This window comes from Ornithodoros turicata, chromosome 7 (assembly GCF_037126465.1).
Source record: "Ornithodoros turicata isolate Travis chromosome 7, ASM3712646v1, whole genome shotgun sequence".
In the NCBI taxonomy this organism is placed as follows: Eukaryota; Metazoa; Arthropoda; class Arachnida; order Ixodida; family Argasidae; genus Ornithodoros; species Ornithodoros turicata.
The window spans coordinates 27719657-27747374 of NC_088207.1; the positions used below are offsets into that span (position 1 = coordinate 27719657).

General features: G+C 47.5%; 2 protein-coding genes across 3 annotated transcripts in view; one reads left to right on the top strand and one right to left on the bottom strand.

Moving 5' to 3' along the window:
* Nucleotides 1–10634, bottom strand: part of LOC135400739 (potassium voltage-gated channel protein Shaw-like) — a 73378-nt gene extending 62744 nt beyond the window's left edge. For both annotated transcript variants that reach the window (XM_064632618.1, XM_064632619.1), the window contains exon 1: nt 10352–10634. The gene's annotated coding sequence lies outside the window, so the exon portion shown is untranslated. The remainder of the gene's footprint in view (nt 1–10351) is intronic.
* LOC135400740 (beta-1,4-mannosyl-glycoprotein 4-beta-N-acetylglucosaminyltransferase-like) overlaps nt 1–27718 on the top strand; it is a 154762-nt gene that overhangs the window by 83785 nt on the left and 43259 nt on the right. The window lies entirely within an intron of this gene.

Below are 27718 nucleotides of genomic sequence, written 5' to 3' on the forward strand. Positions count from 1 at the left end.
CGAAAACGACTGTGCGCTAGAGAGCCCATTTGCAGCAAGGCTTTAATACAAGACGTGCACAGTCTATTAATATACACGAAGAAAATTCAGTTATTTCTGTGATAAAGCGACAGAGGAACAACTGTCACTCTTTGCTCCATAAGTGTTTACAAGCGTTTATAAAGAACCATCGAAGCAGCTCTCTTTCGTTTTTTTTCTTCTTTGTACCTACCCATAAACTGAACGCTGTTATAATCTGCTTTATACCCGCAATCTCGCCATGTGGTTCCACAAAGTTTGGTCCACAATCTGTTGAGTGTCTTCGCTTTCGTCTTGTTTCTAGCGCTTTTAATTTTACTATGCAGTACCGACAGGCCCAACGAGGGGTTCTATGTTCTATTCTATGTTCTGATGTTAAAGGGACTAGTGAAGTGACTTGCAATCTCTGGCTGAGGCTCTTACGTACGCACATAACTGTTATGACATTCAGCGTGAAACGTCTACCTCGAAATGTACTGATTATCTACTGATAGCTATATCTCATCCTAAGACCTGGGCAGCGCAAAAGAGGGAAAACGGGCAAAGCACTTTGCACACATGGAAACCACACTTCTGCCATGAGCCCTTCAGGTTTATTACGTTCGTCCGCAGAAATGTTATGGCGTGATGGAAGGTTTTACCGCAAAATAACAAAAAGGGTTCCGTAACCAAAATAAATATCTCTGGCAGGAGCGTTTGACTTCAAACAACTCTCCCGCGACCCCTTTCGCTGGGAATCGACATACTTCGAGAGTTATTCATATTTTGTCGCGACAGTCGGCCGCGAGCCAGGAACCCCGAGGGGAGCAGGAGTATTTCCTCATTACCTGGCGCGACATTCCCGTGACATTCCGCTAGAGTGATCTACCTGTGAGCATCCTCTTCCACATCTCGCATTCTCCGCAGCGCGAGGCGAATGATTTCTGCGCCGGTAGAAAACGATTTACACTGTCGAAGTTACATGAAAATGGCGCCGGCGAACCGAACAGGAATGTTGTAATAGGAATGCCGTACAAGAAAACGGGAAGAGGCCCGCCTCATCCATTATCACACCACCATTCATCCGAGAGGCATAAAGGAGTACAGAGGGCCGTCCAATAAAATTGCACATTAAGACGTCTGACGAAAGTGTGTGTGTCAATTTACCGGGTAGCACGGAAAGGTTTTGATCTCTCTTTGAACATCTCTCTGAACCAATCAACGAGCGGGGACTCTGTAGCGTCAGCGCGTGGTCGCAGGCAGATGACAGACTAGTACTGCTCCCCATCACCGTTGCGCACATGCAGTCGCTTTTTGCGGTGTACTGTAAATTCAATTTCTGCGATAATTATGACTCTGTGGTGTGAATTACTTCTCATGGTGCATCTTACTGGCCTACTTAACAGCTTTATAGTAAGAAAATAGGGTGTAAAAATGACTTCACTTTAAACGATAGAATTGTTTTCGATTTCTATAGCTTTAATCAAAGTGTGGGACACATGCCGTCCATTCAGCAGGTGTCGTGCACCCATCTGGTGTCTGGGCGCATGCTTGCCGCTCTTGCCCTCTCTGATTAATTTTTCCCCGGCGGAGGGGGTCGGTATCGTTTATCGAAAAAAAAAACAAAATGGGGGAAAACGGGAAACGACAGAGAAATACGACAATGACGTTCTTCCTCGGTTCCGATGAAGAGCAAGCGTTAGCCGCTACTTTTTAATTTTTCTTTCTTCTTCCCCCAGATTGTTCTCTCCCCTTGGTAACCAAGTCGCTTCGTGGTGCTCCTTTTGTGATAGGAATGCCCTGACGTCGTCACAACGATGTCACACTGACGCCGCTCGTACGTCTCCCGGCGCGGAAATTTCAAACCGCGTGCATTCCAGTGGTCTCTAAAGAGATCGCTGTAACGAGAATTTGTCCATACTCCTTGTCTCGGGTTTAGTTCGCAGATCTCTACAGTCGATGATAAATTATACCTCACGCCATGTCACCCAAAAATTGCATATTCGGAGCATTCGTAAATAATTCAAAATCGATATGGTTAGTAAATTAGGAAATACACCAACAGTAAGAGCAATTACCTGCAGGGATGATTGCACAAGAAGCGCTACTCGTTTCCCGCCCTTGTCCTAACGCTACCATTAGGGGATAAACCCTTTCAAGGGTTACATTTTGCATGAAGGCAAAGAAGCACCCTTGTACCCAGAGCAAATAATGACAACACCAGGTTCTGATGAACTGATCGTTGCATGTATTCACGAACAAAGTGCAAGCTTCCTCCACCGGTACGGAGAACGGAATCCGGAGGAGAAGTTGATACAGCAGTGGTAGCGGAAATGAACACTGTATAGAGCTAGATGGAGGACATATTGAGGCCACGGAATCCGCAGTCGAAGTTTGCCAGAGAGCAACGAATTTACGCGTCTCTTTCGGACGTGTGTGGAACAAGCGAGTAACGGGACAGAATGGGATGTTAATTGCGGGTGGATTATTATCCCATGAAGAAGCGACTTCTGGTCCTATTGCAGCCTCGTAGCAAATACGTGTTGCAGTTCGTACACAACAGACGCACTCAAGGAAGTCCACCCAAGCAGCACAACATCTTGGCCCAATATCGGCAATACCGACCCAATATTGGCCCAATATCGGCAATGCAGACCCAATATTGGCCCAATATCGACAATGCCGACCCAATATTGACCCAATATCGGCAATACCGACCCAATATTGACCCAATATCGGAAATGCCGACCCAATATTGGCAATATCGGAAATATTGGCCAAATATCGGTAATACCGGCCAAGATGTTGTGCTGCTTGGGCAGGATAAAGGGCACCTTTTACTGGCCTTATTTTTACTGGCCTTTTACTGGCCTTTACCTTTATTGGCCAGCGTTGGTAGCAGGCATGGACCAGTTCTGTCGGAGCTGCCACGCCTTCAAGACACGGCACTTCGGATCGTGTAACGATTACACTACTTGGTAAACCCCAACGGTCGTTTCAAGCTGTGTACATAGAACGTATACCACGTTGCGACGTATAGCAGCGGGAAATCCTAGAGACCAGCTTGCGTGGCGTAGTGGTTAGGATGATATCCTTCCAAGCCGTGACTGCATGGAGGTGAGGTGATCGCGGGTTCGAACCGCGGCACCGGCTGTGCTGTCTGAGGTTTCCCCTGGGTTTTCCGGCGGGCTTTCCCGAAGAATGTCGGCGCAGTTCCCCATGATGTCAGCCCAGGACACATACTGACTCCCTCGTCCCCTGCTCCTTCCTGCTGTCATCATCTGTACGCTGTTGATAGCCACTGTTGCTTCTTTGCGCTGCCACGGAGTTTACGAAAAAAGAAACCCTAGGGCCTGATATCGAGACCCATAGGCCACAACGCGTTCAGTCACGGCCGTCACAGTCATGTTTCGTCACAGATTTTTTTCTGCCCTCCTCATGTAGTGTGCAATGTACAGCTTGCATCAAGGGGGGGGGGGTATATTTATTAGACCAAAGGGGAAAAAACGGGGGGGGGAAAGGTCAGCCAAACGGGACGTCGGCATGAGGGTTAACTGAAGAAGAAGAAGCGAAGGGAAACAAGCACAATACAGGAAGCAACCATCACACATTCGATACCCAAGAGCGGCAGGCGTCCTACGAGACGTGAAAGCGCTCCGGATATATGCGCGGTACCTCACACAGCACCCCTACCATTAACAACAACAACAACTTTATTTTGACTTTGGTGAGTGGGGAGGTTCGTCGCCATACACACTTAAAAATGAACTTCACCGCATAGCACGCTCCTAGACAACCACAATCTCGAATGATATCGTTATCTGCCCTGATTTGTTGAAAACGGGAGGCGTACGCCTTTTTTGTGACACTTATGCGGTTCATAATTGTCACAAAAAAGGCGTACGCCTCCCGTTTTGAGATTTGAGATTATGGTTGGCTAGGAGCGTGCTATGCGGTGAAGTTCATTTTGAAGAGTGTAGGCATTATTTTCGGCTCATCGATATTGATTGTCCGGACTCGAGCTCTTTATTGCTGTTGACCGCCTGAAAGTGTTCCTCCCCACCACATCATCAGTGCGTTCTTATGTCCCGCCAATGCGGACTGTTCGCAGGCCTCCTGTCTGTGACCACATTCCTCGTCTTCTGAGGAAAAACTCTGTACCACCCGCTGTTGCTCATCAACTTACGTTGGAGTACCTCAGTTCAGCTTACTCTCAACGAATCCCTGTGTACACCGATGGATCGGTGCTTCAAGGCGGATCAACAAAAGCCTTTTATATCGCACATGAAAAGCTTGAAGTGGCACACAAACTCCCCTACGCAACGTCATCTACCGAGTCCGAGCTCTTCGCCATACTGACCGCGTTGAACCACATTGCGCGATCAGCGCCTGGCGCTTTCACGGACAGTAAGGCGGCGCTAGCAGTACTGGCAAATTATTGTACCAGAACAATCAACGGCCTAGACACCATGATAATCGCAACATACAGCCGACTTCTATCCTCGAGTCATAGCCTGTGTTTCCAATGGGTACCCAGTCACACTGGCCTGCACAGAAACACACGCGCTGACGCCTTCGCACGTCGGAGACATGGGGACGTCACCTTCAATAGCTGTTCACTACCACTTTCAGCCCCAGCATGTCGATTAGAGATACGCCGAACCCGCCACAGCGATTGAACGATCATCATTTCGTTTTCACACACCACTGCTCGCGTCGAGAAGTGTCCATTCTACACCGACTGCGACAATGTCACCAGGACACCCCTGCTTCTCTATAAAATGAGTCTTCTCCACTCGCCCAAATGCTCCACTTGCGCTGTTGAAGCTGATATTCCACATCTTCTCTTCGACTGTCACAGATTCGACAGCCCTCGAGCTGCGGTGCACAGACTTTATTCTGGCCACTCTGCTCGGCGCAGTACGACATCCCACACAGCGGTCTGTGACCAAAGCAATTTGACATATCATCCTTCTTTCGTCGTTTATTTGTCTTTTTTTAAAGTTATCTTTGTCTGTAATCCATCTCATCCTTCTTTTGGCCGTGTGTTAGTTTATCCTTTATTTCCTAATTATTTTCTTTTGATTTATTTGATTCTTCTATTTCTTTTTTTTTTCTTTTTTCATTGCGGAATAGCAAGTCGACGTCCCTTTCGGCTGACCATTCCTCCCATTGTTTTTCCTTTGTTCTAATAAATATACCCCCCCCCCCCCCGAGAGCGTATTCTTTTATTTATTTATTGAGATATTATAGAAGTGTGGAGATGTGAGACCCGACCAAGTCGGGTTTGGCTACCCCAGTACACGTGAATAGAAAAGAAAGTAGAGAAAAGAAAAACCAACCTGAAGATGACCGAGAGGCAATTAAAAGAATGCACCTCAACGAATCTAACGTTTGTCGCTCAGTAAAAATATAGCAGTTTCCAAAAAGCTAGACAGGGGCGAAATCTGAGCCACGCACCTACTGATTACCGGTCAAGTGCTCGGAGTTTGCCGTGGTCTTTTCCTTCGATAGGACTTACTTCCTCACAAATCAAAAGTTTTTCCCTGGTGGGAGAAGGAATTTTCTTTATCCGTTGATGGATTGCTGTAGATACTCTCCGAATATCACGCATCAATGATTTTCAAAAAACAAAAAAAAATTATATCCGTTATCAGTTTTGCAAAAAGTGGAGTTGAAGTTAGGAAAGATAATAAATGGAGATGGTGGCTCCTACAAAACACAGGAGCAGGCTACTCCAAAACACTCGAAAATAAAAAGTCTAAAAAGTTAGAGGCGCTGCCATGCATTTTACTTGTTTCCTGTTGTTGTCATACAAACTCTACGTACTAACAGAATTAGAACTCTCGTACAATACGACTATGGGAGTAGCCTGGTTGACTTCGTCCGAACTAATATCTGCATGTTCTTTCTTTTGTTTTTCTATTCAGTCTAATCTGGTATATCGGACGATTCAACGTTGATGCACTATAGACTATACCATTATGTTACATTTTACGTTTCGGCCATAAACGGCTACCTAGGAATAAACACGGAATACCTGTCGTTTCGACGTCGGCGTTATCCACACTCAGGCTGAATCGCGCGCAGAAATGCCTTCCCTCTTTTAGCTCAACTCTATGTATAGGTACTCGGATATAAACTTCAGCAGGCAGATGTGGTGGAGGGCAGATGACCGTGAGGCATGATTCCTTTATTGGCACTGTACGCGGAAGTGCCGCTCAGTTATTCGCGTCGTCGCACGACAGGGTTGCCAGCGTTGGCTTCCTGGACTACAAGGCTAGCCTTGTTCGGGAGCCACACCTGTTGGCCACACTGCGAGGGTGTCGTGCAGACTGCCAGCTCGCGTCTTTCATGTGAACAACGTAGGGAGCCCGAAAGTGCAGAGTTTCATCAGTTTTCTTTCTCATTCCAATCCAATCCAATCCAATCTACAGTCTTGGAAAAAAGGGTGGAGCAGTTCTACCTTTTACGAGGTAATAGTTGTCGCATATGTTGTGCCTAAAAAGTTGCAAAGTTCTGTCTTGTTACCTGGTTGAAGCCGGCACGACAGACTAGCGCGAATCCCAAAATAAATTTTAGTGGCAGTTATCTTCGTTCTACACAATGCTGCGCTCAAAGTTCACTGCACTGTCAATGCTGGGAAAGCAGCACTCCCTGAAAGTGCATTGCTTCTGTGGCTGTAATAACAGCACTTGCACACATTTTGTACTGCACCTTCAAAGAAGCGGTAACAGGCAAGGTTCCCACCCTTTTCCACCCTTTGACGCTATGTTGACTTAGGTGGTAACCATAGAAGCTACCGCCTTTTCACACTCTTTCTTTTCTTTTTTTTCTTAGAGTGTAGTGAGTTCCAAGTGGAGCGCATGGATAGCTGGAATAATGGAAGATTTTCGAGGGAAGGGAAGCACCAGAAACTCTACGCGTAATCCAGATGTTCTGAGCCACATGAGGGATAGATTGCGCTCTGGAGCAGGGAGTAAAGGAATATAATGTGGATCTATGTAGTAAACTTCTCAAAAATGTGCAGTGCTGGACAAAAGTTTACGGGACACGCTCCTGCACGTTCCTTCCTCAGAGTGACACACGCTAGCAGCGAATGAGACCGTACCGACTTACAGACATGTGCCTACACTCTAAAAAACAGAACTCCACGGCATAGCACGGTGCGCCAACCATTGCCGCGAATGATAGGGTTGTCGCGTTTGATTCGAGGAGAGAGGGGGGCAATTTGTATATATGAAAATTGCCACAAAAAGGCGTACGCCCCCCTCTCTTTTCGAATCAGAAGCGATAACCCTATCATTCTTGGCAATTGTTGGAGCACAGCGTGCTATGCGGTGAAGTTTTGTTTTTAGAGTGTAGGTAACCCCGAAGCCTGTTTGCAAGTCCGTACGATACCATTCGCTGCTGGCGCACTCTTAGAAATGAACTTCACCACATAGCATGCTCCTAGCCAATCATCACCCCGAACGACGAAGTTCTCGCCCCTGATTTGTTGAAAACGTTGTCATTCGGGATGATGGTTTGCGAGGAGCGTGCTATGTGGTGAAGTTCAGTTTTAAGAGTGCGTGTCACCCTGAGGGACGAACGTGCCGGAGCGTGTTCCATAAACGCTTGTCCAGCACTGCACATTTTTGAGAAGTTTACTACATAGATTCACAATATATACATCAAAATATTTGTGGATATTTCGCGACAGCTGTGCCTTATAAGTTAAGAGAATCGTCATTTACTTTAACGTCTCTCGCGACGTAAAGCCTCAAATTATTATTATAGTCATTATTCTAACTTTACGGTCACTAAATACGTCAATACATAACAGTACATCAATAAATCAATAAATGTGTATGTAACAGAAGGCAGCCGAAGCACAACACGTCGGCTGATCTTATGTACAGTGCCTTAGAAATTCGGGGAACATTAGTTCGCGTCCAGGTAGTGGAGCAAACTAATCGTTGTTGAACGTGTGATGTGATCCTTGACGCAACGACGCGAATGTGCCCCAAGCAGGGGTGGGCAGTAATACTCCTATTTTATATTATAATACGTAATAATAACACTTGTGTGTATTACACGAAACACTGGTAATACATTGATACATAACTTGGGGAGAAAAAAGGAACACAACAACATAGATGAATGGATGATGATGATAATGTGGGATTGTTTCCCAGCGTTGGGTGCAGGACCCTACCCCATTCCAAAAAGGTTCACATGAAAGGATGACGAGGGAAGGAAATCCGTACAGTTCTTGAAGGAGGCCGGTGGCCCTCAGAAAGGAAAGAAAGGAAACGAAAAGCAGAAATATATAGAATTTGTGCATAGTACTTATCGAGACAGTGATTCTACAACCACGTTTTATTTCAGGTGCTTATATTTTGAGCATGTTCACAAAGGGGTAGTCCTCTGTAGTGCATGGGCTTTCCGAATATGATGAGATAGCTCGCTGATCATCGATCACAGTGAACAGCTTGCTCTCAGTGTGGCAGCGTCTTGATTTCGTCCAGTCTGGACGATAAAATATGGGCCGTTCGAAAGTGTGTGACTGTCCATAGTGCAACCGCGTACAAGAGTGACTGGACTAGGACGCACTCTTTCGTACGACAAAGGGCCTGAAATGGGATGACTCATCGTTATGGATGCTGAACTGGAAGGAATGCTTCTAACTTCTGTCCTCGAGGTCACTCCCTTTGGGATAATTTGAGACAGGAGAATAATGGCGGCCCTGTTCGTGTATAAATATTTGTGGGACATAAAAAATTACTGAAAAAAGTGCACCGGTGACACTCAGCCTGTCGGACTTAGGACCTCTGGGAAAGTATTACACCTTCAAAAGTATTATAATACATGTGATACCCCGATTTTGTGTATTATAATACAGATACAAACACATTTCGAAAATGAGTATTATAATACATAAGACAAACACTCAAAAGCGTTACAATAATAGTAATATAATACAAAGTATTTCCATTACTGCCCACCCCTGACCTCAAGAAGTCGGATTATCGTTTTAAGCAAAGGAAAACGATGTCATCGATACGAACACCACCACACTATTATATCACAGTTATGACGGCAACTCAGAGGACACAGAGTACGGTTTAATTGTATTACGGGATATATTTCATATAATATTTTCCCGAAACAGCGGCGACTGTGTGGGAAAAGTTACCTCACCAGGAATCACCTCATCCCAAAAGTATTCATGTAGTTGTTGTTGTTGATGTTGAGGGAACAGTCATAAACCTTGACTTCGCACCTTACTGGTTGTGACGTACTTCATTCGTGGGGACGCAATTTCAAGTGTGTTTGCTCGTCGCTTCTTGTCTTTTCCCTTTTGGCATTCGTCAAGGATGCGTTGCTCTGCTTTTAACTATGCAGGTAACCGTTCAGGAAGTTTTTTACCTCACATATTGCGTTCGTTGAACGTTCCAGTAAAGTATAACGTGACAGTATTACATGTGCGCATACTCGCCTATACGGCACACATGTCCTTCGGTGGACCAACGCATCACCGTCGTTTTTCGATGCACCTCGTCTAAATAATCACGTGAAACCGTTATACATATAGCAACACATAATGCGCTATTCATAATAACAAGAAGTGTTTGGAGCACATCTGTCCAATTCTAGACAAAAAGTTGTACGAAGCGGAAACGGAATTCGGCTTGCATGACACATTGTAAAGTTGGCTTTCTTGCATACTTTCTCAGTGAGCGGCGAAGTACTCTTTACAGGTGGCATGCTGTGTGTGTGACAATGGTCTTTCTGGAAAGGGGGGTGACTTTCAGTAATAATAATACTAATAAAAGAAAGAAGTGAGGTCTTCCTGCTAAAGATACATATACTGTTGCAGTACATATGCAACAGTAACGTTGTTTCTTTTTCTTGCTTCGAGAACAACATGTAGACTTGACATGTGCGTGCTAGCTCCCTAACGGCAAAATGGTATAAAATATTGAGATCTTCTGTATACAGGCTGAAATACGTGAGGAAGAAAAAAGTTCATTCGTATCCAATTATTGTCAAAGAAGCAGCGGAAGACAGTTTCTGTTTCTTCATTCCTTATTTAATATAAATTATTCCAAGGGCTATAACAAGCGTGTTAGTTTAAACTCATGCCTGTGACGACACGTACGTTAGTCATGTGATCCGTACTCAACAAAACGAGGGAAGGGAGAACACTCGCTTCGTGTGCTTCGTGCCACTTTCGAATACGACTGACCTCATTCCCAGGGCGATTGATTTCCGACAAAGCGGCGATTCATTCGACCAACGCCCTGTAGACGTTCACATCGCCGGCGTACAGACCAACTGTCATTATATTTCGCCTTCAAAAGCGTCTCACCTGTGCGTCAACGTCACAATCGCCGCGCTGTAGCAACCATCCTACACACAGCACACGCCACGCAAGGCCGTTGCGCAGAAAATCTCGTCGCTATGGGCATGGTTTTGCTGATGTGCGAAACAGTGCGGCTGAACAACACATCTTAGCACTTCGGACACACACACGAGCGGGGTGAGTCACGTCAGTGTATCTCCAATTGGGTGGGAGGGGGCCCTGGGAACCCGAAAAAAAGTGCAGAGGTCGGGCGGCGGCGACGCAAGAGTACACTTTGTTGTTCGTTGCTTTTTGCTCGGCTCCCGGTGTCGAGAGTATGATGCGCGTTTAGGTAGAGGGCGCTGTAGCGATAGGGCGCCTTCTGTAGGTGGCCTCGGGGAAAGAATTGATTTCTGCGTTGGCTCGCTGGCTTGCTTCTCTTCGGAGCGGCTGCGGCAAGGCTTCTCAAATGACACGCGCTTATCTGAAGTGAGTTTCGGACTCCCCTTGCGCTTCAATGTTTCGCAAATGCGGCCACTTAATCGAGGGAGATTCGCCCGCTTACCCCTCTAAAGTAAACACTGAGAATTACCCGAGGGGAGCTCCATTCAAGGACGAGACAAAAGCCCCGACGGACTTCCGATCATGGTCACCAGAAGCCGGTGTCTCGCGTTATGTTGTATGTATAGGAAAACAAAGAGGAGAGGATGTGACGAGAGAGAGAGAGAGAGAGAGTGTGTGTGTGTGTGTGTGTGTGTGTCGATCGTTGAATGAGATACCTTGGCAAATCGTCGGCGAGCCGTGCCACCGTAGTGTAGTGGTTAGCGTACTCCACGGGCAATCGAGAGGTGCATGGTTCGGGGATGTGGCGGGGGGGGGGGGAGGGGGATATGTTTAATGCTGATAAATAAAAAAAAAGAAGAGAGAAAAGAAGGGAAAGGTTAGCCGAAGGTGCATGGTTCGGTTTCTCTCGTTGTCTCGGTTTTTCGACGAGTGTCATATGTTGCAGTCTCACGGCTCTGACGCGACAGAAACAATGAAACTCAAGAAACAATGATCCCGTATCCATATTTTCTAATTACGAGCAGTTGCATATTTAGCTTTTACGCTGTTGGCAAAATTACTTTTGACGATTACGCATGCTAGGGGACTGGTGCTCAGATCTTCGTGCATACGGCTCTTCTGAACCTCAACAGGTGCAGAGACTCTAGCACGAATGCACAACCAGCATTGCGAAACACACACACACACACAAAAAAAAAAAACGTACGAAGCGGTAATCGCAAACAGGAATTGCTTGGGAACACGAGCAGGTGCGTCCTTGTACGGAGAGACACATACCCTCTGACAGGTATATCCGAATAAACGATTGGCGCTGGCAGACTAGGTGGAAGAGTTCTTACTGGAAAGTATTCGGTATTAGTGTTCGCGGAACATGTCGGCGAACCGAAACTTCAAAGTTCCCCTCATTCCGTGCAGTGTGTTACTCGTATACCCAAATCTACACACTAGAAGGTACGACAAGTTTGGTCCCCACTGTCGGTGTGTGTGGGGGGGGGGGGGGGGGTCAGGCAGACAGGACGTCTTGCTATTCATTGCTTAATAAATCCTTAGTGCGTATTCCTGGGGTAGTTAAGAGTAAGGCGATGTGGCAGATGTCTTCCGCTGTCCCACACACGATGGCACAGGCTGCTGAGGAGACCGGTATCACGCAGGTAGTGGAGAAGCGCCGCGGTTACACCACTGCTCCGTGTGCCAAGTAGTGTTGCGAGAGAGAGAGGTTGGAGTATCCGAGGCTGGTCAGGCGAGACTTGAGCTTGTCGCGGAAGGAGTTGAAACGGCGGCAGTCGAGAAGAACGTGTCGAATGTTCCAGATAGAACATAAGGGTGTGGCTTGCTGGTGCATTTTGAACAGCAGTGACGGAGTGCGGCCCACGTTGAGGCGGAGCCGATGTATGACAGATTCTTCCCTCCTTGAGACGCGACTGCAGATAATGTACACCATCGTTGGGTCAATGGACCTCAAGGATGGGTTGGTCCTGGCAGCGTCCTTGACGAGTCAGAAGATAAGAGGCCAGTATGAGAGTAGCAGGATCGTTGATGTACCGAAAGACGGAAAAAATAAATCACTGTCTCTGACGCAATTGATAATCATAGGCTGTGTTTACATGAATGCGACATAAGCGTATCGTATCGACTTAACGTAACAAATAACCTCCGACAGGGACAGGTCAACCAATCCACTGGTCGGGTGCGAGTAGGTGGAATAACTCGATCCGACACGCTTCTTTCGCATTCATGTAACAGCGGCTTAATGCCCTGGTTACATGAATGCGACATAAGCGTATCGTATCGACTTGACGTAACAAATAACCTCCGACAGGGACAGTTCAACCAATCCACTGGTCGGGTGCGAGTAGGTGGAATAACTCGATCCGACACGCTTCTTTCGCATTCATGTAACAGCGGCTTAATGCCCTGGTTACATGAATGCGACATAAGCGTATCGTATCGACTTGACGTAACAAATAACCTCCGACAGGGACAGGTCAACCAATCCACTGGTCGGGTGCGAGTAGGTGGAATAACTCGATCCGACACGCTTCTTTCGCATTCATGTAACAGCGGCTTAATGCCCTGGTTACATGAATGCGACATAAGCGTATCGTATTGACTTAACGTAACAAATAACCTCCGACAGGGACAGGTCAACCAATCCACTGGTCGGGTGCGAGTAGGTGGAATAACTCGATCCGACACGCTTCTTTCGCATTCATGTAACAGCGGCTTAATGCCCTGGTTACATGAATGCGACATAAGCGTATCGTATCGACTTAACGTAACAAATAACCTCCGACAGGGACAGGTCAACCAATCCACTGGTCGGGTGCGAGTAGGTGGAATAACTCGATCCGACACGCTTCTTTCGCATTCATGTAACAGCGGCTTAATGCCCTGGTTACATGAATGCGACATAAGCGTATCGTATCGACTTAACGTAACAAATAACCTCCGACAGGGACAGGTCAACCAATCCACTGGTCGGGTGCGAGTAGGTGGAATAACTCGATCCGACACGCTTCTTTCGCATTCATGTAACAGCGGCTTAATGCCCTGGTTACATGAATGCGACATAAGCGTATCGTATCGACTTAACGTAACAAATAACCTCCGACAGGGACAGGTCAACCAATCCACTGGTCGGGTGCGAGTAGGTGGAATAACTCGATCCGACACGCTTCTTTCGCATTCATGTAACAGCGGCTTAATGCCCTGGTTACATGAATGCGACATAAGCGTATCGTATCGACTTAACGTAACAAATAACCTCCGACAGGGACAGGTCAACCAATCCACTGGTCGGGTGCGAGTAGGTGGAATAACTCGATCCGACACGCTTCTTTCGCATTCATGTAACAGCGGCTTAATGCCCTGGTTACATGAATGCGACATAAGCGTATCGTATCGACTTAACGTAACAAATAACCTCCGACAGGGACAGGTCAACCAATCCACTGGTCGGGTGCGAGTAGGTGGAATAACTCGATCCGACACGCTTCTTTCGCATTCATGTAACAGCGGCTTAATGCCCTGGTTACATGAATGCGACATAAGCGTATCGTATCGACTTAACGTAACAAATAACCTCCGACAGGGACAGGTCAACCAATCCACTGGTCGGGTGCGAGTAGGTGGAATAACTCGATCCGACACGCTTCTTTCGCATTCATGTAACAGCGGCTTAATGCCCTGGTTACATGAATGCGACATAAGCGTATCGTATCGACTTAACGTAACAAATAACCTCCGACAGGGACAGGTCAACCAATCCACTGGTCGGGTGCGAGTAGGTGGAATAACTCGATCCGACACGCTTCTTTCGCATTCATGTAACAGCGGCTTAATGCCCTGGTTACATGAATGCGACATAAGCGTATCGTATCGACTTAACGTAACAAATAACCTCCGACAGGGACAGGTCAACCAATCCACTGGTCGGGTGCGAGTAGGTGGAATAACTCGATCCGACACGCTTCTTTCGCATTCATGTAACAGCGGCTTAATGCCCTGGTTACATGAATGCGACATAAGCGTATCGTATCGACTTAACGTAACAAATAACCTCCGACAGGGACAGGTCAACCAATCCACTGGTCGGGTGCGAGTAGGTGGAATAACTCGATCCGACACGCTTCTTTCGCATTCATGTAACAGCGGCTTAATGCCCTGGTTACATGAATGCGACATAAGCGTATCGTATCGACTTGACGTAACAAATAACCTCCGACAGGGACAGGTCAACCAATCCACTGGTCGGGTGCGAGTAGGTGGAATAACTCGATCCGACACGCTTCTTTCGCATTCATGTAACAGCGGCTTAATGCCCTGGTTACATGAATGCGACATAAGCGTATCGTATTGACTTAACGTAACAAATAACCTCCGACAGGGACAGGTCAACCAATCCACTGGTCGGGTGCGAGTAGGTGGAATAACTCGATCCGACACGCTTCTTTCGCATTCATGTAACAGCGGCTTAATGCCCTGGTTACATGAATGCGACATAAGCGTATCGTATCGACTTAACGTAACAAATAACCTCCGACAGGGACAGGTCAACCAATCCACTGGTCGGGTGCGAGTAGGTGGAATAACTCGATCCGACACGCTTCTTTCGCATTCATGTAACAGCGGCTTAATGCCCTGGTTACATGAATGCGACATAAGCGTATCGTATCGACTTAACGTAACAAATAACCTCCGACAGGGACAGGTCAACCAATCCACTGGTCGGGTGCGAGTAGGTGGAATAACTCGATCCGACACGCTTCTTTCGCATTCATGTAACAGCGGCTTAATGCCCTGGTTACATGAATGCGACATAAGCGTATCGTATCGACTTAACGTAACAAATAACCTCCGACAGGGACAGGTCAACCAATCCACTGGTCGGGTGCGAGTAGGTGGAATAACTCGATCCGACACGCTTCTTTCGCATTCATGTAACAGCGGCTTAATGCCCTGGTTACATGAATGCGACATAAGCGTATCGTATCGACTTAACGTAACAAATAACCTCCGACAGGGACAGGTCAACCAATCCACTGGTCGGGTGCGAGTAGGTGGAATAACTCGATCCGACACGCTTCTTTCGCATTCATGTAACAGCGGCTTAATGCCCTGGTTACATGAATGCGACATAAGCGTATCGTATCGACTTAACGTAACAAATAACCTCCGACAGGGACAGGTCAACCAATCCACTGGTCGGGTGCGAGTAGGTGGAATAACTCGATCCGACACGCTTCTTTCGCATTCATGTAACAGCGGCTTAATGCCCTGGTTACATGAATGCGACAGAAGCATATATCGTATCGAGTTATCGCACAAATCCCCTCACCTATCCCGACCGGTAAATTGATTTATGTGAACCTGTCGGAGACGATTTGTTGCGATAACTGCACACGATACGGTTTTGTCGCATTCGTGTAAACGCAGCTATAGAGATGCCCTCTAATCAACTGTCTCGGCACATTCCAAACCACGAACCGCACACAACGATTTCGGGAATTATCACGATATGACCGTCACCATAGCTGTCGTTAACTAAATCCCCCGTCATTCATGTGTATCTTCGGAAGCTCCCTGATGGGGTTCGCTGTCAACACCAGACGTTATCACCAGCCATTTCCTGCGCAGTCCGACGGTGCTAGTATACACGTAGCGCCATTCCGTATTTACCAACGGAGTTCAACGTGCGTCAGAGTGTTCGCTCTTTCGAGCGACGTCCTAGCTCGCTTGGCCGCTAATAACCGGGGGATGTCAATAAGTGTGTCGGCGTTCGCGTTTCCGCGGGATACCTTACAAGTTTGAGTACCGATTTGCGGAGCAGTTGCGTTCAGATACACAAGGTACCTGGCTCGCTTCTTGCGAGTGACTGTTCTGATCTAGGGTTACTACCTGTCCGGATTTCACCCGAACAGTTCGGAAATTCAAGTATTGCGTTCGGTGTCCGGGTGAAGGTGTAATCCGAACATAAACTGTTCGGGAATTGGCCAAGTCGGAGTAAAAACCTTACGCTCTTAAAACAAAAGCTTCACCACATAGCACGCTGAAGGCCAACCATTTTATAGAGTGATACCTCTATCACTCGTCATTTGTGGAAAGCGCGGGGCCTACGCCTTTTTGTGACAATTAACATTTCTGGATAAGTGTCACACTCCCGTTTTCAACAAATCAGGGGAGGGAACGATGTCATTCGGGCTGATGGTTGGCTAGGAGCGCGCTATGTGGTGAAGTTCAATCAAGTTCAATGGTTCAAGTCAATAGTTAGCGTGCTGGCCATGTCACGTCGAGACTGGGAGGTACCCGGTTATCCGGGTGCTGGCTGTGCTGTCTGGGGTTTATCCTGGGTTTTCCTCAGACGTTTTCAGACTTATGTCTGTCGGCACAGTTCCCTTAGAAGTCGGCCCAGGACGCACATTCCCCTAGGGCGGCAGTCGTGACGTTGCCCACCTCTGTGAGGCCGACAACGGCGAGCCCTTTCACCAGCACCACCACCCACCACCATCATTTTTAAGAGTGTACGACTTGAGTTTTCCGTTTGCATCAATGCCACCAAAGATTGAGTGATGGCTAAAATGAGCAATCAAAGCTAGGTTGATCCACATGAAGATACTGTTGAGAACCTATTATTAGAACCCTCTGTGCCCAGTGCTCAGCTTTCAAGACTCAAGAAATTTATTGGGTCCTTCGCAATCCACTTGGTACAATCCAAGGCAGGGCAAAAAGTGGAGGGCGGCGTGGCGGCAACAGCTCCCCTTAGAGCGCATAGTTCGAGATAGTTCACACAGCACTGAGCACGATGCAAATGAAATTGACAGGACCAAGGGCTCGCCGTTGTCGGCCTCACATAGGTGGGCAACACCACGACTAATGCCCTGGGGGAATGTGCGTCCTGGGCCGACTTCTAAGGGAACTGTGCCGACATATTTCTGAAAGCGTCTGAAGAAAACTCAGGAAAACCGTTCCTTCGTTCCTGTTCCTTCGTTCCTGTCCCGTCGAGACTGGGAGGTACACGGGACAGGACCAATAAAAATGCGACGTTAGGCATTCCATCCGGCCAATCAGGGGCCTTCCTGCTTGTCTCGCCTTTCAGGGTGACCGGGCTCCCATCGACTTCTACTGGTTTTCCCTGTGACGCCCGGTTATTTGTAGTCTGAGATAACTAAAACAACGTTTGGTTAAGAAAAAAACTTTTCATACATCGTGTTGATTTAAAGGCCTATGTACACAAGGCCCACTGCGTTGCACTTGCAACTCCACCGCCGGTGTTCGGTATTTGCTAACGGAAAAGGTGGCAACCCTATTCTGACAAGATGTGTATGTTCACCTGGTGTACTACAACATGCACAGGACCTGGTACACAAGTCGAACGTTTAGGATTGGTGTTTACAGTCTGTCTTAAAAACCGCTAGGACTGTTCACTGTGACATTTGACTCGTAGCGAATTCAGCTGGTCGTTTTCGTGCAGAAAAAGTTGCACTGGCTCGAGTCACACGGCCGCTTCCATCCAATGTGCGTCACGTTTCATTGGTCCTTCCGTTCGCTCTTCGTTCGTTTCTAGGCTGAACCCACATCGGTACACTACACTACGCTTCACGAGAACGACCAGCTGGATTCGTTATCAGTGCCGGTGGGAGTGATGTTGATCAGTGCAAATGCGCGCCAGAGTACCCTTAGATCGAAATTCACGTTCTGCGCTTCTCAGGGTTGTCGGCGTATTTGGGAATGATGTAAGCAATGAATCTGTTGTACTTGGAGTATCTACACACTTAGCAAGCATGAAGGACGAACGGAAAAACGCCTTTTAGCATTGCTCGAAACTCGGCTTCATTCATCAAGCAGTACATTAGGCAGTGATTGGCTGTAGTTGGAGTACCGAGTACTTGTACTCTACTTTAAGTACATGTCCAATCGCGTGCTTTAAGTACTTTTGTCTAGCACTTTCTCAGGAAGTACTCAAGTACCTGACTTAAAATGCAAAGACAAAAACTGAGAAATAATAAGGAACCACCACAGCAATTATATTCTGACGATGAAGTGGGCAGGTTTTAATAATAAGGAAGTTTTCTGTCTGGATATGCGAAGCAGTATTTTGGAATAAGAAAGTGGAGTGCATTCTTCCTTTTCCGCGAAGTACCAAGAGATGCAAGGAGGAATAGGTCAGGAAATAAAAATGATTTCCACTTGCACTGCTGACTGCCTGACCAGCTGTGAACGGGAATTATACAATCTCTTGCTGTTCATATTCATTGGTAAGCGCTAACTAGATGAGCTTTAGAACGAGCAGCAGTACCAAAAAAATGCTTACATTGGCATTTAGCCAATGAAAATGTGAGCACTTCACGAAATTTTGTCATAACCAAACGGTGACACGTGGCGCTATGCAAACTAACGTTGCAATATAGAAGAGAAAAAGAAAAACAACGGCAGAACAAAAGAATAAATAAAGAGGGCGATTAATGTAATTAATGCGACGACAATGCATTAGCATTAGACATGCGTGCTTTTCGGAAAACCGCCATCTTGTCCTGGTCACACGTCATAGAAAACCTCATTTTGAGGTCATGTGACTTTGTTTGCATGCCGTTTTAGCGCTTGCCGACATATTCTCTGCGGCGCAAAGCCAAGGGATGAACGTATTTTGCCAGCGTAAACTACACGGTGCTTCTTCCGCGATATGGTAATAGGCCATTTGCAAAAGTTCCGGGGAGCAGCGCGTACCCTGGGAGGGCTTGGCGGGAAATCCTGTGCAAAACGGCAGCGACGGTGCGTACACCAGTACGACGACGACGACGATCGGAGACGATAGCAAATCGCTGTTGTTTTGCACAGCACTTCCCGGCACGCCCTGCCAGCTGCTCCCCGGAACTTTTGCAACCTTTTTTTTTTGCCGGAACTTTTGCAAAAGTTCGTCGCATCTGCTCAGTGCATCTTACAAGGGGTCGTCATCACATCTTTGGAAGTGGTCAACAGTACGACGCCTCGTAAAACGTTTTATTGCGAGATTATCGGTTAAAAATCATTACCGTGGTGAAAAGACGTCCAAAACGGCGGTCAGAAACAGCAAACGCGTTGCATTACAAACGATTTGGCGGCTGATCACGAACGCGGCCATCTTTAAGGTCACATGTGCCTTGACATTTGCTGTGACGTGTCACCAAGACCTGACCAGAATGCATTGCGTTCGCTCAGCACGCTTTCGTCCATGGAGCAATACATTGGAGGCCACCCCTGTGCATCTGTAGGTAGCAAGACCTTGCTCGTGCGCTGCAGGTCTGCGACGGTCATCGTTCTTCCTGCAAGAACGCATGTTATATTTTGTCGCACAACCAACCGCAAACAAAGAAAAAGAAAAATGAAGGCGGCTTTCATTGTCCCTTTAATTGACGACGAGGGGGAGTGGACTGTGGTTTGCAGCAGGGCCGTCGTACTCGTATGTACCAGGGATTGTGGTTGCTTGTCGTCTTCCGGAAAGAGCAGCCGGTCTGCGTTTGCATATTGATACGTAGTTCCGTGTCTCTCTCTTTGTATTGTGTGCTTGTAGCACGGACGGTGACCTAAAGAGCGGGAGAAACGCCAGAGGGCGGGATGTCGAGACACAGATTGGTGGGTTCCGGTTCCCGGCGGGAGGGTACTGGCGTGTCTTGTGGCTTTTTTGCTCTTGAGTTTCAAATGAGACGGACGGACTCGGCTTTGGACAGCGAGGGAGACGATTTTCACATAAGCGATAAACCCGTGAAGTTTCATTAAACCTATTGCGTTTGTGTTCTGTGGGCTGCGGGTGGGGTTCATTCATCGATTGCATGTTCTGCTGTTCATGGTGAGAAAACTAAAGGTGAGCGCAGGTAAATAAATTAGTGCCCGCACCCCAGGTGTGCCACCCGCAACCGTAACCCGCGGCCTACAATGCATTTTCCCAGCAGCCCCAAGCATAACTGAATTTCTACCTCGCGAATAGCAAAACTGCGGTTAGTTTCTGTTCGTGTCATGCGGTGAAGTTCTGTTTTTAGAGTCTGCGCAGGAAAACGACTGACATGGTAACAGCTCGTGCGATCTGGCAACGATACTGTGAGATGATCAGCTCGTATGCTGCCAGAGAAAGAGTTGAGTTGAAAGCATCCAGAGGAACTTCCACGAGCGCGTGTTGTCTCGCTGATCGATGTCGAATTCGTCAGCTGATGATGATGACAGACAGAATAAAAACTGGCAGATAGTGCCAAGTTATAGTGGCATCAAATCAACGACAGCGACAGGGCTGTTAATGTGCCCGTGGCGCCTCCTTCGAAGTGAAACCACACGCGCATCGATAGACCCCCACCGTCAAAGTCAATCTGCTTCAGGATGGCGCCGTCTCTATTTACCATCCCGTCGGAGTCATCAAGGTTGCAAGTTATCAACGAGAAACCAGGTGACAGCTGCCGCTGTAAAATATCTCGTCATATCTGTTGTCTCATTTCTTCGGTCCATCTCGCTGTTTGTTTTTTTTTTTTTCGACGATGCGACATACACAGGATAAGATCTTCACGAAATTGAGCCCTTGACAGCTGTCACTGTAAAAAATGTGTAGGGATCTGTAAGGAGGGGAGTCGCGACTAGGTCGGTGGTGTCAAAGTAGGACGCCACGATGATGAGTCCAATCTCAGATTGCACCGCACACACCTCACCCACGTCTTCTAGTCACCAACGAGGTCTAGTGGTGAAGCGCTGAGTCCGCCTTGCCTCTGCTTCAGGGGCACGTACATCACGGTCTTCAGATGTGTCGTTGGTTTGCCTCAACTTCGTCGGAACGCATGTTCGGATCCTGACTTTGCGCTCTCCTGTTTGCGGCCTCGGCAGCACGACGAACTGGGCATTCGCGAGCTGTGAACTCCCGTTAGCGTTCTCGTGCGCGCCGCAAAGCTTCTACATCAGCAGGACCCGGTATCTCCATGGTGTCTGAAGCAGAATCACTACGGATGTATTTTTACTCAGGCGCCACTTTCTTCCTCTCTCCCGTGCGCGCCCTTTGTCCCCTTTCCATCATCCTCCTCTCGCTCCTTCACCTTCTCTCGCTCCTTCCTTCTGCGGACGCCGCCGACGCCGCGATGTCGGTATAATCTCTGGAAACGAGGCTGTAAAAAAACAAAAGAAAAAGGGAACGGCAGTAAGAGGAAGGGTACCGTCGGTGAAAAAAGACGAAGAGCCGCAGTGAAGCTATGGTAACCTAGTCAAACTAGTCAAACACTGTTGGTGTGTTCGACTGGATGCTTCCGATCGCTCTATAGAGCGCTCTGGAGCGACCTTTCGTTTCCGACTGGTCGAAACAGAGCACTCTCACTGCATTCGACTGGTTCATTCGGAGCTCTTACCTTCAACTCGGAGCGCTCTAGATCGCTCTCACCAGCGCCGTCGGAGCCGTTGCGAAATCTGGATTCCGGTCACGTGACTGTGCCATCTTCCGCTGAGTAGTGTTAGGGCGTTTATGAGTATTCGCTCGGAGGTTCTCCGAGCCGTATATTCGGTATGAGTCTGAGCGCCCCCGAGCGAATAAACATAAACGCCATGCCTGCGATGTTCCGCATTTTGCGCCGTCGTTATTCTGACTACGTGTACGGTGATCATACCATACGAGGGAAATACCAACCAACTCCAAAGAGGATAGTTACAGTGAACAACTGGAAAGTCTTCAGACACCTTAACGCGAAGTCACTGCAAAACTGCGGATCAATTTCGCAGCAGGAATACGCAAAAATTTAAACCAATCCAGCAATAAATATTCCTGCCGCATATTCCAGGGTCGATAAAGAATTCGAGCATCTTCGTGCTCAACGTAGAAGAGCAGAGAGTCGCTATAGGAGATCGGGCGACATAGCACACTTTAAAGAGGACAGCACCCTCAAAGGCAAGATCCGGAGACACCTCAAGGCATTGGCAGTAAAAAATTAGACTGATACATGCTGTGCTCTGAACCCCGCTGTGCATCACTCTAGGTTATGGTGCATAATCAAGAGCTTGAAGGCGCCGCCGTCACTGACAGCTCCATTTCGTGCCATAGCCGTCAAAGCTAACGTTGCAGAGAAGACCGTGGCAGAAAGATTTTTGACTTTAATTACCAGAACATCCAGCGCAGCAACGAGCCCCCTGCATTGGCAATCAGCGCGCTCAGCCAAGGTATTCATCAATATCACAACGCCTCCTGCAACTCCAGAACTGGATGCAGGCTTCACCATCACCGAGCTGCGACAGGCAATACACAAGGCCGCAAGCAAGAAGGCAGCCCCCGAACCTGACAAGGTCCCATATAACCACCTGGCAAACCTGGGCCCAACAGCCACGGACAGCCTACTAGCACATCACAACTCCATATGGCAAGTTGGACAGCTCCCCAAGGACTGGAAAACAGCACATGTGGTCCCAGTCATCAAACCTGGCAAACCGACTACAGACATCAGCTCCTATCGTCCCATCAGCCTCACCAGCTGTATGGGGAAAGTGATGGAACGAATAATCCTGAAAAGAGTGCAGTGGTTCTTAGAACAGTTTCTTTTTTTCCTGAACAACTTGGTGGATTTCGTAGGGCACGCTCCTCGACTGACTGTGTAATAGATCTCATCTCTGATATTGAGCACTGTAAAGCCCTGTCATACATGACGGTGATTGTCTTCCTGGATTTAAGGCGGGCCTTTGACACGGTGAGCCACCCTCACCTTCGTCAGGGTTTGCTGCATGCTGGCGTCGGCGGACGAACTTACCAGTGGATCTCTGACTACCTCACAGATAGGGCCATGGAAATGCTAACAGCAGACGGAAAAACCAACTCAGTGCCAGTTAATCAAGGAGTACCACAAGGGGGAGTACTTAGCCCTATCCTTTTCAGTATTGTCATGACTGGAATAATGCCTCTACTCCCCCAAGGTGTGAAAATCACTGTGTACGCGGACGATGTGTGTATCTGGGCCAGCGGACAATATACCGAATCAAGAACACTTTGGAATATGCCATGGAATCAATCACAACATTCTTCGAAGAGAGTGCTATGGATCTTACGCCGGAAAAAAACTGTGTTCATAGCCTACACCAGGAAAAAAACTCAAGGACTTCAGCTTAACAGTAACGGGTGAGGCAATCAAGAGAACATCCAGCCACAGATTCTTAGGAATCGTCCTAAACAGAAACCTGTCGTGAACACAAGGAATTCGAAAACTTCAGCAGAAGACCGAAACCTAAAGAAACATTATGAAGATTATGGCCGGTGTAAGGTGGGGCAACACGAGCATGATCATGAACTTTCATCAGGCACTGGTACGGCAATCGCTGGCACATAGCATTCCACACCTGCAATGTATCACTGCTCACCAGGAAAGACAACTGGATGTAATCCTAGGAAGGAGCCTTAGGATTTGCCTTGGAGCGCCAAGAGCAACCAGAACGTCTCTTGTTCTCGCAGAAGCACGGGAGCCTCCTGCGGTCATACTTAGGAGCCAGGAGCTAGAAAGACATCTTGTCCGACTCATCATACGGCACTCCAATCACAAGCTCATCAAAAAAGTGGCAAGTAGGCAGAAGAGCAGCGCAGCACGGACCCTAATGCAACTATTGAGAAGTCTCCCAAAGAAAAGGACACACACCATGAAGCAAGACCGACCTCCTTGGCTCTTGCACGAACCTAGAGTACGAGTACACGTGACTATCCCAGGAATTAATAAGAAGGTTGACACAAACTCATCAGTGCTCCGAACCTTGACCCTGACACATCTACAAGAAAACTTACCAGCCAAGACAATGATATATACTGATGGTTCCTGCTCAGAGGGAAAATCTGCGAGTGCTTTTGTTGTCGAAGACGTCAGGAAAGGATACCAGCTCTCCCATGGCACATCATTGACTATGGACGACTTGCATGGGATCTTCGCTGTGCCATATCAGAAAATCTACACCAAAAGAATGTATCATCTGCAGCGACTCCTTCTCCTCCCTCCACATGATCAATCGAGGGAGTGACACACACCTCGTATACAAAATCCTTATTACTATCACCGACGTCAACCTAGCAGGACACACCGTAGTCTTTCAGTGGGTTCCTTCCCACTGTGGAATCGAAGGGAACGAAGCTGCAGACGGAGTAGCGCTCGCCAAGAGAACCCTCAGTGGAATACCTTTCACAAAAGCTGACACCAAATCATATATCGAACAACGGACAGCACAACGATCGGCACAACAGTGGAAAAGTAACCTCAGACTGTCCGACTATCTATCCCACATCGATCCAGGACTATATGGTATCATTTATAGAAATCAACATAGGTCTATGCAAACAGCCGTCCATAGAATTCGCCTGGGACAACTCTACATTCAGGCAACAATGCGCAACATGTAAAAAACAGGGAGATACGCTGCTCGTGATAATCCAATGCCAATCCTTCAAACAGCACCGAGAAAGACAGGAGGGTGCCCTAAGCAAGCTCGGCTCGTGCCCCTTCGGTTTTTGTAAGCTGCTAGGTAGATGGCCCTACTCAAAATTGGAGGCGGAGAAAGCCCTCTTCGTTTTTCTTAAAGAGAGCGGCATTGCAGACCCCTTCTAAACCTGGACTCAAGAACATGAGACCTGAAGCAAAAGTGTCACGAGTCATTCATTCAAGAGTGACACATGCTAAAGACTTTTCTGTGGATATCGCCATCTAGACCACCTACAAGAAATGGAGCTGCGGGCGACATATGAAGTCACCACATAGCTCCAGCAAACACCCGGTTAAGAAAAAAAGAAGAGGGAAATACCGGAAGTCACGTGAGGTAACATTCCCTCTCCTCTCCTCTGCTCGAACCTGCCGCGTTCGGCTTCTGCACGATTCGTTCGACTCGGAGACGGAGTGAGATGCGGTCTGACCCGCTCTAGCTCGGAGTATCGGGGCGACCAGCCGAAGGCACCATATGAGAGTCACACACCATAGTGTTGTGACTGTGTTGATCGACTGGACAGCAGAGTCTGCACTCCAAAAACGAAACTTCACCGCATAGCACGTAGTGCGCCTTTTACTGTCGCGAACGATAGGGTTATCGCTTTTGATTCGAGGAGACGAGGAGACGTATGCCTCGTGACGACGCCCACTTCTGTGTGGCCAACAACGGCGAGCCTATCCTGCCATTACCCCCCCCCCCCTTTGTGGTAATTACCATATATCCAAATTGCCACAAAGAGGTGTGCGCCCCCCTCTCTCTCCTCGAATCAGAAGCGATAACCCTATCATTCGTGGCAATGATTGGCGCACAGCGTGCTATGCGGTGAAGCTCTGTTTTTAGAGCTAAGATAGCGAAGGTGTTGGGACTTTGGGCACCGAACACGAGGGATGCTGCCTTGGCAGCACTTGTGAAATTTGTTCGGAGTTGTGGGATGGATACATACTTCTACACTCTTAAAACAAAGCTTCACCACATAGCACGCTGAAGGGCAACCATTGTACAGAGTGATACTTCTATCGCTCTTCATTTGTGGAACGTGCGGGGCGTACGTCTTTTTGTGACAATTAACATTTCTGCATAAGTGTCACAAAAAGGCGTACGCCTCCCGTTTTCAACAAATCGGGGGCATTTGTTGAAACTCCTTTTCTCGCCGGAGCGACGTTTGTTATGGTCCGTTTCTTTGTTCGCCGACCTACAATGGAGGCAGTTAATTCCAGTATTGTTGGTTGGCGAAGGTGGGGAGCCTTTGGACGATGGTTCTGGCGGCAGTGTGAAATGTAGCTATGTCTTTCTTCTGCCAATAGGTTCAATATTTGTATCTTATTTTGCAGTTGCACTCAGTCCCACTGTATACTTGTATACACTTGCAGTGGCAAACAACATCGTGTAATAAAATTGATTGATTGATTTTTAAAAGAAAAAAAATGGAATGGAAAAAAGAATAAAATTACTGGCCTTTTCCCTCGCCTTTAAGCGTTATTCACTATATAGCAAGAAAAATAATATTTTTTTTTTGTCTTGAACTGCAATGAGTATCATTGGATTTTTCTTTAATTATGCGTTATAAATGGCTCGGTTACCGAGATTCTAGCAAGGGCATAGCGTGCTTATCTCAAGCAGCTCTGATCGGGGCTTAGGTACTATACGAGCCAGTAATTTTATATGTCAATCTCGACTTACCTGTTACGTATGTGAGAAGCCATTTGGGCGTAAGAAAACCTTTTGAGTGTATTATGGCAAAAGTGTTGCTCGTTGTCGACGATCGCCAGCGAGGGGACTCTCTAGGTCCACAGCTTTCGGTCGCGAAATTAGTGGTAAACTGCAGCTACCCTAACGCGAGCACATGCCACATTGGTAGAAGTTCGCGCGACTGATATTCTTTTGAAATTTTGTTATATTCTTTACGTTATATGACCTTTTGTAAGACAATTGAAGTGAATGAAAGAATGGGAACCGTTTCTAACTGTTCATGACTTGCTCTTGAGCACGTCTGTTGATATTGATATCAAGGAACGACGTTAAATACCAGAAAGATACAAATACATCAATCAACAACAACGTCTTTCGTGATACAATACTCCATCAAGTGCAATAGCTTTACGTCTGTGCAATATAGAGCCACGAGGGCAAACAGTTACTATTTTGCATGGCACAGCGTGTTTAGAAAGAACGGTAGGAACGTAAAAAAAGTTTCATGCTGCACACAGACAGAACGCTGCAGTTATGTTCTGCGTTCCGCACTTCTGCGGGGTATTATGCTCTTACCTGGACCGTGCTATTACGCAAAGGATCGGACGTAAGAACATAAGACTAAAAGCCCTGACGAATACAGTGGTGGAAAGATCACTTCTGAGCGCAGACGAGTTCCAGCTGAGACAGGAGTACACAAAGGTACGAGTGTCTGGACTACGAAGGCGCTCGAAACGGGATTTATCCTCTAATGGATGGTGACATACAGAAAAATCGCCTTCCAGTGAAGGAGTTTGGGGTCCTGATTGTTTGTAACCAAATCCTAGAAGCAGACAGGAAGCGTAAACACGACGCCAGGGAAGACTGGGTAAAAAGATGGATTTAGGACGTTTCGCAGACTATCGGGTTGCGCCTTTTCTGGGACAGTTCAGTCCGACTTCCAAGTTTGAACCGCGTTTCTGTATCGGATGTGCTGCGAAGACCAGCACGTTTATGCGTCCTGGTAAGCTTGTCAACGCCCCAAGAGATGGCCAAGTCCAAAGTGCGCCCATCAAGGGTTCGAAAGAGGACCAAGAGGGCGAAAAGCGTTCTCGCAGTCCGAAAAAGGATGCGCTTGCCCGCTGCCACATTACCGACGGAAAGCATCGACAGGTAAGAGGTTGTTTTACTCATTGAATTGGAGCAATGATTCTAGTAAGAGGC